This window comes from Haliaeetus albicilla, chromosome 4 (genome assembly GCF_947461875.1).
Source record: "Haliaeetus albicilla chromosome 4, bHalAlb1.1, whole genome shotgun sequence".
Classification (NCBI taxonomy): Eukaryota; Metazoa; Chordata; class Aves; order Accipitriformes; family Accipitridae; genus Haliaeetus; species Haliaeetus albicilla.
The window spans coordinates 48,679,946-48,690,776 of record NC_091486.1 but is presented as its reverse complement, the minus strand read 5'-3'; the positions used below and the strand labels follow the sequence as shown (position 1 = coordinate 48,690,776).

Below are 10,831 nucleotides of genomic sequence, written 5' to 3'. Positions count from 1 at the left end.
GGCTGGGGTTAAACCACGACAGTCATCTTTACCTGCTTCATGTAAACTATTTTCCAAGCACTTTTCTGAGCATTTGGTCTTGCTCCCTCAGAGGGATTCCTACACGATTTTCCCAGGGAATTTCCCTCTGGATCTTGTGCCAGACATGCATTCCTCACACACTGGGAAGTATAAGGTACCCAGCCTGAAACTGCAGGTACAAATAGACTCATGAGGCTCTATGTTTGAGGTCTTAGTTCCGTCATCTCCTGTTGTCAGAAGCCTAATGAGCTGTGTTATTAAATGGCTCTACATTGTTACTGTGTGCTGGTGACGAACATGGCCAGTGGGCAAAGAGGAGCTGAGCTTCCCAATCGTATTGATTTCTCCAGTGCTCACAAGTTCTGGATTGCATTGCTGACAGGGAGTTGGTATAGCACTTTAGTGACTGCCCGGAGCCTCATCCCACTTAGTGAAGGCAAATGTGACCCACAGCAGTTGCTACAAATTAGGCAAAGGAGGGAGCTCAGCACATCTGTCTCAGGAGAGAATGTACCCTGTGTATTTTGAATCCAGCCTAAGAACTCCCTAAGGTGGGGAGTTTATCTGAAGATGCTTCCCTTGCTCTTGTTTTGGCAGGATTTGAGGCTGGGTTATCACTATGATTTCTACTGTGACAGTACATGGAATCCCAAAGGGCAGGTTCCTGCTCTATTAGGTACTGAGAGACATTGTCACTTCCCCAGAGAGCTTGCGATTGAGGTAGGTAAGATAGTCAGTGGACAAGTGGAGAAACAGGCATACACTGACTTGCTTGTCCATTTGTCTCACCTAGGTTGGCCAGGTGGTTATTCCAGCTCGGTTGTTGCATATTATGTTGTTAAGCCCCAGTTCATTACTTGCTCACATGTCTGAATGCCAGGGCTTGCTGTGAGGGAGTGATTGGGAACCTGAGGCTGGTGGTGTGGACACAGTAACACTAAAGCATGTACCTGTTTATTGCAGCCCTCCCAAGAATAGCCATTGTCCCATGAAAGTGACATGGCAGATCCTGTTCAGAGGGCAGAAGGTATGAGTAAGCACTTGGAAACAGAAAAACAAACTAGGAGAAAGTTTGCCTCATTACTGAGTAGCAAGTTGTTGATAGCTCCCATTCCTGCTGGCTCAGATGGAAGGAGATAGTGTCCAAGTATTTCTTTCTCCTAAGGGCAGTTTTGATTTAGGAGAAAGGAACAGGAAATAACAGTGGTACGAGACACAGGTAATGCAATTATGATGGTGTAAAACTAACAACAGGCACATCCTGAGTGACAGAACGAGGCTAAGCTGTGTCTGGAGCGTGGCAGAGTGGTGCCTAATTTTCCATCTGCCTCCCTTGCCTCATAGTGGGATGTGCTGTAGGGAGCTGGAGCACCAGCAAGGGGGTGACAGGACTGTGAAGGAAATAAATGTACCTGTACAGAGTGCTGCCCCCGGGAATGGCTTGCTATTAATAACAGTAATAACATATGCCAGGATGTGGAAGAAGCATCTTTTGTAAAGTGCTGATCACTGCCACTATCTGGGGTAGAAACAAATTGAAAAAAATTGTTTCATTATTTTATAATGCACAGTAATGCCACTTTTGTATTTTTTATTATTTCCTCGTGTATAAATTTTGTCTGTAGGAGAGCTGTTTGATTTTAGTAGGCCATGCTGCAGATCAGCAGGTAAATCGGGGTGCTATATGAGGGAGGGTGCTCAGCAGCCCTAGACAGCCATAACTAGAGTAGCCAGAACAGAAAGGTCCCAGAAGCTAGCTGCTCTGGAGTCTTATCCACTGAGACATGTCACGGTCAGCTTGTCCTCCCTCTGCCCCAGATCCACTGCAAACGGAGCAATTTGGAACGCAGCCCAAATCCCACTGGAGCAATTGGGATGCAGATGGCAAGGAAAGCTGAAGGTGATTTCCTCCTCCCCTTCTGCCATACTAAACAGTGAAGGTGCAAGGAGAAAACCTTCCCTATGCAAAGGAAGAAGGGGCAGGGGAAGAGAGATTCACAGAATTCAGACAGTTCTTGGACCAAAATCTGTGCTGAAAGTGAGCTGCCTACAAGATCAAGAGAATCATGGGATTAAAGCACGTGTGGATGCAGTGCAGAGAATGTAAACTTGTGCAGCACTCAGGCAGTAAGAAAGAGGTCTCCTGGAGTAGAGATCAAAGGTTATTCTGAAGAGTTAACCTGGGCAATATCCAAGTACTATAGCTTCAACAGCTTTTCTTTTATTAAGGAAAACATTTTTGTCACTCTCATAAACTATACTCAGCAAAGCCTCCTTATACTGAATCATTTATTTTTCCACAGGGAAAGATGGCTGTGAGTGTAGGCTCATTATGGAGAGAGTTGCAATGTGCTTGTTTGCACTGATTGAATGAGAGCATTTCCTGCTGTTCCCTGATGCAGTGAATTTCTCTAAAGGTGAGTAATCTCCAGTCCCTGAGGATATTACTTACAGGCAGACAGTGCAGGATTCAGGCTGGCTTCCAAGGCCCCAGCCCCAGTGCACACTGGGTCAGAACTTGGGGACGTTGATCAGAGCTGCAAGGATGCTTGTACAACTCTGCTAGTACCATAGCTTACGAGAATTGTCAATGCCTGGGTTTAGAGAGGTCACAGTACAATGCAGTTCAATGTCAAGTCATTTGTACCCAAGTTTCTGTGAATGGGGGGCTTCTGATCACCCTGGCTATATAAAACAGCCCCCAGACAGAGAGCAGGCAGGGAGAGCAGCTGCCACATCAGCACAGCTAGCCAGTGAATTGCCTAATAATCCTAAGCATGTCACAGTGCCCTTTGCTGTGGCACTTTGGCTCTATCACATGTGAATAACACCCCTAATAGCATATTACTTGTATGAGATGTCAAAGAAAATGCTTAGCAACTTCTTAAGGTTTCAGCTCTCTGCTCTCCTTCCAGGCAGCAACTGAAATGGCTCTGCTTTTTCCTACTGTGCTGGGCACCCATGCAGAGCTGAAAGGGTCCCCTTACCTGTGTTATCCGTGTGGAAGTAGAAGCAAGAGACAAACAGGAGGGAGTTTTTCCTTTTTCTTGGGGCTGAGACACAAGGGTCTGTGTGTGCTTTTCTCTTTTCGTTTTTACTCTTTTTTTTTTTTTTTTAATGAGATGCACAATGAAAGGAGGAAAAGCAAATTTAATTATAAAGCCATGTCTTCCTCCCCTCTCTGTCTTTCCGGACTGGGAAGTGCAATCATCTCCCCTTTGATGCAAGAATAAATTCAGCAGCATACATTGTTAAATTATTATTTATTTAAAATGAAAGGAAATTGCTTTCAGTTCAGTGCCAGTTTCTAGCTCAGTGAGAACAGCAAGGGGAGAAAATAAAGCCGCAGCACTTCAGGAGGCAACACCACATACATGTATATGTGTATATTCATAGCTGGTAAAGGAGTTGGGGCAACTGCACTGAAGGGTTGCATGCTGCCCCAGATGTGTGCTCTCTCTTGCTAGCAGGCAGCTGTTAAAAAAGCAGAGAAAGCAGTGTCTTCTTTAACCCTCTAGAGCCCTCTACATGCTGAGTTGTACTATTATGACACTTAGACCCTTTAAAATAATCCACTATACTGAACTGTAAGACTTCAGTTTGCAGATGAGGAAAGAGAAGCAAAGACAAGTGAAGAAATATGCTTAAGGCCAGGCTGTGGATAGGTGAAAGAGCCAGAAGCAGAATTCAGTAGCTGCAGCCCACCATAGTAACAGACTGCACGTGCCTCACATCTTCAAAACAAGCCGAGAACATTGGATGTGTTCTCTGGGAGAGGGGCAATCTTCCTGGAATATCTTTGCACCTTGTGTAGCACAGAGAAGTCTTGGCTCACTGGCTAACACTCCTGCTGCTACTGCAGTGTGAATAGCAGTATTTCGCCAAACCAGAACCATTCTTGTTTGTCAGAACATCATATTTCAGAGCAAGCGTGGGAAGGGTAAGTGTCAATGCTGCATTTCTCTTGACCCATCATTTCATTTTTCTGGTTATGAGCCAGACACCCCCTTGTCCTTGCAGCGCACTATTAAGAGGGAGGATAAGGCCATCCAGCCTTCAGTGCCTCTATCTGGTTCTATTTCTCTGAGCTGTGAGCAGCCTGGGACTTTGTGTAAGGCCTTAATGAGGCCCAAGAAAAGGTTGACTTAAAAACTAAAAAATTCCTTTATGATCTGTGCTGCAGATGGAGCAACAAATGGATAATAAAAGGGCTGGAGACTGGAGGCAAATCCTCCCCTTAGATTAAGGGAAATTAAGTCCTTTGGGGGATGTGTAATGTATGAGGCTTCATTATTCTTCTTGGGAGAAGCAGCGTATGATCCCTTGGTCAGAAAGATAAAAGGATCATAAACTCAAATGGCTCCACATAGTCCGTGTGACTCAGACGGCACCAGAGAATCTGCTGGAGGTAAGCTACATACAACTCAGCCTGCCTTGTGCTTTAAAAGCAGTTCCTGTGACACTGGCAATCGTATTGTCACCATACTTCCACGTCTTCTCAGGGCAGGTGGATACATACTGTCTGCATGGATGTCTTAGCTGGGGAGAGGGTCTTCTGGAGGCAAGTAACGGACCCCAGAAGAGACAGGTATTGGAAATAAACCCGGGTCAGGAAGTCTCTAACCCCTCTCTAAGCCCTCCTTCACAGTCCCAGGTACTCACTCTTCTCCTGTGCAGTCTTTCCGGCTGCTCCAGCTCATGCCCACCTCTGCTTTCTTCCCATAGAGGCTCTCCCTGACCCCCACCCCCATCTCTCTTGCACCTACTGAGTCTTATCCTTGTGATGCCAAAATACATTTGTTGGCCCTACTCCCAGCTTCTGAATCCTTTTGTTAATTTGACACCCACACCCCCCCCCCAATTTTCAGCTGATTTATACTGTTCCAAGAGGTCCCAACACATCCTGCATCTTTCCAGAGCTTTGGGAGCACATGCTTAACCTGTAATCAGCATGACTCGAAACAACATCGGTGTCTGTCCCTGGAGCAAAAAGAAATAATGTGCTTTGTTCTGCTGCTCCCTATTCAAAGGTAAATTGCTTTTCTTTCCTCCAAGAGCAGATGCTCACTTCTTTTCTTTACTTCTCTCCCCGGTGTCTAACACAGACTTAGGAGAAATCACGTTCTCAGGTTTTTTTATGGAGTTTGAGGATGGAGAGAAGTTGTGTTACTGGGGACCTTGACATATCTCTTATTATTGAATTGTAGATCAAAGACAATGTACGCTCTTGTACTCATCATGGCACTGCACAGGGGAGTGTGTGTGACTATGCATCTTTTGAGTTTACCTTCTGTATTCCTGCCATACTTGTAGATTCCAGACACGCTTATATCTGTATGTGTCCCCCTTTCCTTTGTGCATGCCAAGCTGTTGTACACGTATTTTTCTGGACTTGGGTGTATATGTGGGCCTTGTGTAAGTATCTTGTGTGTTCTTGTGACTTGGTACATGCTACATTGTTGTTGGTCTGGGGTATGTGTATCTGTGTGCCTGCACTTTTCGGAGGAGCAGGTTGGCTCCTGCTGAGGAGTCAGCATTAGGTTAGACTATAAAATCTAGCGCCATATAGCGAAATGCTGCAGCTTGCTTTATATTTCTTCAAGTACAGGTCATCACCTTTCTCCTCCGTAGTGGAGCTGGGGTTGATTCCTTCTGCCAGTAGCAGCTCCCTAACAGTAAAATGCCCTTGCCATCAAAGCCATCCAGTCATCATACCTGGAAGTGATTAATACCTACCACAAAGCCCTGTAGCTAGCAAATGGGAAAGCAATTTCTGATCGCTGCTGGTATGGCTGACACCAGAAAGCCCTGCTCAGCTGTGTGAGGCATTGTAATTTGTGGCTTTAAAGCAGGACCACCTGAATCACTACAAATACAAAAAAATATTTTTCGTGTCTGTCATCTTGGTTTACTTCTGTGGCTCTGAAGTTCTGAGAAATCCTGGGTGGATTTTCCACTCTTGGCTCACTCTCTCTGTCTCCATCTTTTTCCTTTGTTTCTCTTTCTGCCTCTGCAAAGATGTCACCATGATGAAGCTCTTGATGGATTCCTGGGTGACTCCCACACGGTGGTGATGGATTGCTGCTCTCTTTGCTGCACGCTCCAGCTGTCTCTGCAGTTCAGTCTTCTGGATTGACAGGGCCTATAAATCACTCTTGGAAGGCAAGGTGCTCTGAGAGCTCTGGCCCCATTTGTGATGTGCTGATGTGACATAGCCTCGCATATACCTCTTGCACATGGACAGGGGCAGATTGGGGTGGATGTGGATCTCAGATCTGACTGCCAGGCTTTCATATGCCACTCTTTGGGTTTGAGGAGGCTGGGTTAGAAGGGATGGGAACATGCTGTTTCTCCTACTGCTGTTTCTTTTCTGTGCATACAGTGCTTCACAGAATTGAAAAAGGAAGGAGCTGTGATCTGAAAAAATTGTAGAGGAGAATTGGGACAGTGGATGATAAGGAGGCCGGGGTGATGTACCATGCAGGCAGCTGCAGAGCCTCCTCACAGAAGATGTGGATAGAAAGTAAGGGAAAGGAAGAGTTTGGATAGTGCTACTATCTTTTTGTTAGTCCTCCCTTGCCTTTTTTTGTGTGGAATAGAAGGAGCTGAAGGGCACAGTGAAGAAAGAGCCTTGGGAAGAAAAAAGGGGAATCTCAGCAAGGCAAGCAGGTGAATCTGCATATTAAACTGTCCCAGGATGCAAGAGACACTTGATCTTTGCGTGTGTCCAGTAATTTGCCAAAATTGTCCTTGGGAGCTTCTGCAGTAGTAGTACTTCATCCTTTTGATGCACGTGACCCCTGTGCACCATGGGTATAGCACAGACTCTATCAATCGTTCCTGTAAAGCGTCCAAACATCTTCCTTGCAAATCCTGCAGTTATTTAATGGAAATTCCCTGTTTTCTTTACCCGTGGGTCTCATCAGGGTAATGACAGCCTCACAAATCTCTTTAACCACCTTACCAGCTGTAGCTTTGTGAACCTCTAGAGTGGTCCCCAACAATTGGGGGCCACCATTTTCCACAGGGTGGCAGCAACATGCTTCTATTTTCCACGCTGAGTGATCCCACTTGGGTGCTTCTCTCTCAAGGTTCTGGCTAGGATTAAGCCTGAAAAGAGAAACGTTTTTAGGAGGGAGAGACGGATTTTGCATGTACTCCATGCAGACAGCATATATCCCCAGAAGCAGCATCCTGACAATGTTAAGAGACAGCAGAGAGAGCTATATGCAGGATGTTCCTGCTTCTTTCCAATGCAGCATAAACCTGCCTTCCAGATTAACCCTACTGTTTTGTTCCCTCCCGCACAGAAAGCCCTCAGGGTGGGAGAGAGAGAGATTTTGTTTCTCAGAGGTTGAAACTGTGAAATGACAGAGGAAATTTTTATTATGATGATTTTTATTTTTGTGTCTGGGTTTGAAATGATGGTGAAAATTCTCAACAAAAATACCTCATGAATATTCAATTACAGTGCCGGCAACACTTTGCAGTCATGGATTATTTATATATGAAATAACCAAAGCTTCATAAATAATAAAATAGCAGCAATCTCCGCTGTGTTTTATGTTCCCCATAGCCAGCACGGGGGCGGGGAGGATGTGTCTTTGTAGCATATTTACATGCTGTATCAGCCCCTTGCAGGCTGGGAGAGGTGGGGAGGACAGAGGTAGTAGAACAAAGTGTGTGGGTGAAGGCACTGGAGGTGTGGATGTGCACAGCACAATATATGCACAAGGAAATGTTTTGTTTGCTGCAGTGCTTGTGGGTGCATCTGGCTGCAGAGGACTTCTGGTGTAGCATGAGGCATATGTGTTTTTGAGGGCAGAGGTGGGAATACCTGCAGAGAGATTGCAGCAAGGGGACAAAACTTTTAGGCAGGACATGTTACTTGTGGGCAAGAACAAACACCTGACTGTCTTTGGCTTGGTGTAGCTTGACAGCAGCTGTCTATATGGCCATAAACATAGGGGATATCCCCATAACGGACTACAGTAATAGCAGGGCATTGAGTTGTTTAAGGAAAGGAAGCCCTCACTTCTCAGACTTGGCCCTAATTGATCCATGCTTGGTGGTTTCAGATCATCCAGAAAGCCCCAGGTTGGCAGAGCTAATGATCCCCTTTTGGGAAAGGCTCAGGTTTGCCTAAGTGGGCATAGGTAAAGTATAGGGCAGCGGGCTTTTCCCCTAGCTAGAGCAGCACCCACTTGCAGTCCCCTCTCCTTTAAGTAAACCTGTGCTATAATTCCCAGGACAAATCTTTCTCACTCCCATTTCCCAGCTGAACAACTGGCACGTACTATGCAGCTTGTTGTACAAGAAGGAAGCATGATTCTGGGGAATGTCTAACAGAGTTCCTATCCTCCAGCCTAACCCCACTTTTCACTCAATAATAAAGCAGAATAAGACTTAATAGCTGCTTTCCTTATCACCCGACAGCAATGTGAGCACCTGATCTTTGCAGACTCCACTGCTTTCAGGAGAAAGGCTCTTCTGCCCAGTTGCCTTTGCTGGGTACTCAGCAATGAGTAATCCTATGGGGATGAACAGAAAGAACTGAGCCCTCCATTGCCCGTGGTCTTCCCTCCTTTCCTGAAGGCTTATGCTGATGTCCTGCTCCCTACGGCTCCCACTGGGAAGCACTAAATGCCAAATCAGTAAAAGTGTCATTGGTTGCTTGGAGGGATGATTCATCACTCCAGTTTGGTGGCAGCATATTTATGCCCCCACCAGCCCATCCGGCAAGAGAAAAGAGATAAATTGCTGTCATCTCTTTTTATGGAACATATAATCAGGTGGTAACATGGAGAGTCGCCTCGGCTCAAAGTCATTCAGGATGAATTATTCATTTGCTTAAAATGTCTTAAAAAGAAAGGGAAATTGTCTCCCTGATACAGTATCTCTTCCTGGCATTGCTGCAGTGGGACACTGCTTGAAGAGGCCTGTTCTGATGCATAGCATGAAGTATGGACAGCTCCCCACCAGGGTCCCAGGGCCTTCTGCAGCTCTCTGATGGCTGACATAGCACTTCTGCAGTGCTCCCAGGGAAGAAGACACGTCTCCCTGCTCAAGATTTGGGAACAGGCTCAAATGTTTCTCAGCATCCTCCTGAGGGCTTGTCAAAGCAGCTTTGAGTGCACCTAGGCCTTTCTGGGCAGGATCTCTGCACATGGGAGAATTTTAACTCCTCTCTAGGGACCTCACTGAAAGCTTCTCGCGTTTATTTTATGGCTCAAGAATGCCATGGTTCTCAGAGAAAAAAGACTGAGGTGACTCTTCTGAAAGAGCTTCAGAAGCAATCACCTAACCACAACTGTACCCCTGTCCTGCAGGAGCAGAGAATCCAGGTGTTTAGAGATTGCCTTCTTGCTGCTTCCTGGTCTGTACAAGTGAGAGTTTCTTATACCTTAAATTCTAATGGCCTTGTTTTAGATTCCTCAGTTGGAACTGACCGAAGCTTTGACTTGTTTTTTTTCCTAAACCATCTTATATAGTTAAACGTTTCTTGAAGAAGAAGTTTGTATAATTAGTCCTGGAAGAACATCTAGCAGCTTGGGAGCATGTCTGAGGCTGCTGAGTCACTGGAGCGGAATTAGACATCTCCCATGGAACAGGCTTTCTACTGAGGTTTACTCATCTTGCCAAAAATTTCACCCAGGACTCTTTCTCAGTATTTTTAGCATTTTGCTGAAAAGTGTGGAGTTTTTACCCACTGGAAAGTGGCCGTTGATTAAAACTTTCCTGAAAAATGCTGGTAATTGACAACTATGGACTTTTCGTGATTCTGTAGTATTCTCCATCTGGTTATCTGGAATAATAATCAGCTTTTTATATTTACCAAAACAGACCTTTCAATTTAAAACATGTTTTTGTTTGTCTGTGTATTGAAAAATATTGATCATGATTCTGTGAAAAGTTTTGAAAGAACTGAAAATCAGCTTTTCCATTTCCCATCTCAGCTAACAAGGAAGAAGAAAAATGCTCTTGAGCAGAGAAAATTCCCCTGTATCCACTTTCTCCATGTAACCAATTTGATGCTCATCTTTTTTCCAGAGGAATAATATTGAGAAGCAGAAGTTGCTGAGGAGAAAGATTCTGTACCCATATCACTGGAGAAAGATGTGGAAAAGAACCGCCGTATATTCCAGTGGCTTTCAGGTAGGAGATACAACACATAGCATATGTGTTTCTGGGATTGCGTGGTGGTTTGTTTTGTGCTGTGCCATGGGGAAAATTGATTGATTTGAAAAGTTGATTCCTTACTGCATCCTATCTGTCTGTGCAAAAACATTAGAAACATTCTTGTAACACCTAGAGCTACCCTTGCCTGACTGCCTTTCAAATCTGCCTCCTCGAAGCTCCTTATACCGTGTTCATTAACACACACAAAAAAAAACCTGATGGAAGAGATGTCAGAATTCAGAACTATGAATGTGTGTCCATGCAATAACAATACTGGCAGGATATCTGAAGGGTCCTTGGCATAGTCAGCTGAAATGTTTTTAGTTATGAGCAGTAAACTATTTAAACCTGAATCCATCAGGAAAACTTGGAAAGGTCTTCCATCTTTCTTGATGCACTCTTTGGTCATTGTCAGAGAGCCATAATTGCTTGATATATTTTATGTCACCTGTCAGAACAGTTGCAAGTGGTGTTTCTTATCACAAAGAGACTCTATCTTTTAATAATGAGTACTTTCTTTTGCATGATCTCTATGTGCATGAGATAAATAAACCCTCTAATGTGAGGGAATGATATGTTTTATCCCCGGTTTATGAGTGGGGAAATTAAGGCAAGAAAAGCTACACAAGAT

The 10,831-nt window shown here is 44.8% G+C and overlaps 1 protein-coding gene across 1 annotated transcript in view; it reads left to right on the top strand.

Annotated features, from left to right (window-relative positions):
* The first annotated feature begins 2,313 nt into the window (after positions 1 to 2,313).
* The window catches only part of DISP3 (dispatched RND transporter family member 3), a 108,424-nt gene continuing 99,906 nt past the window's right edge, over positions 2,314 to 10,831 (top strand). Inside the window, exons 1-2 of the mRNA XM_069782462.1 lie at positions 2,314 to 2,438; positions 10,072 to 10,176. The gene's annotated coding sequence lies outside the window, so the exon portion shown is untranslated. The remainder of the gene's footprint in view (positions 2,439 to 10,071; positions 10,177 to 10,831) is intronic.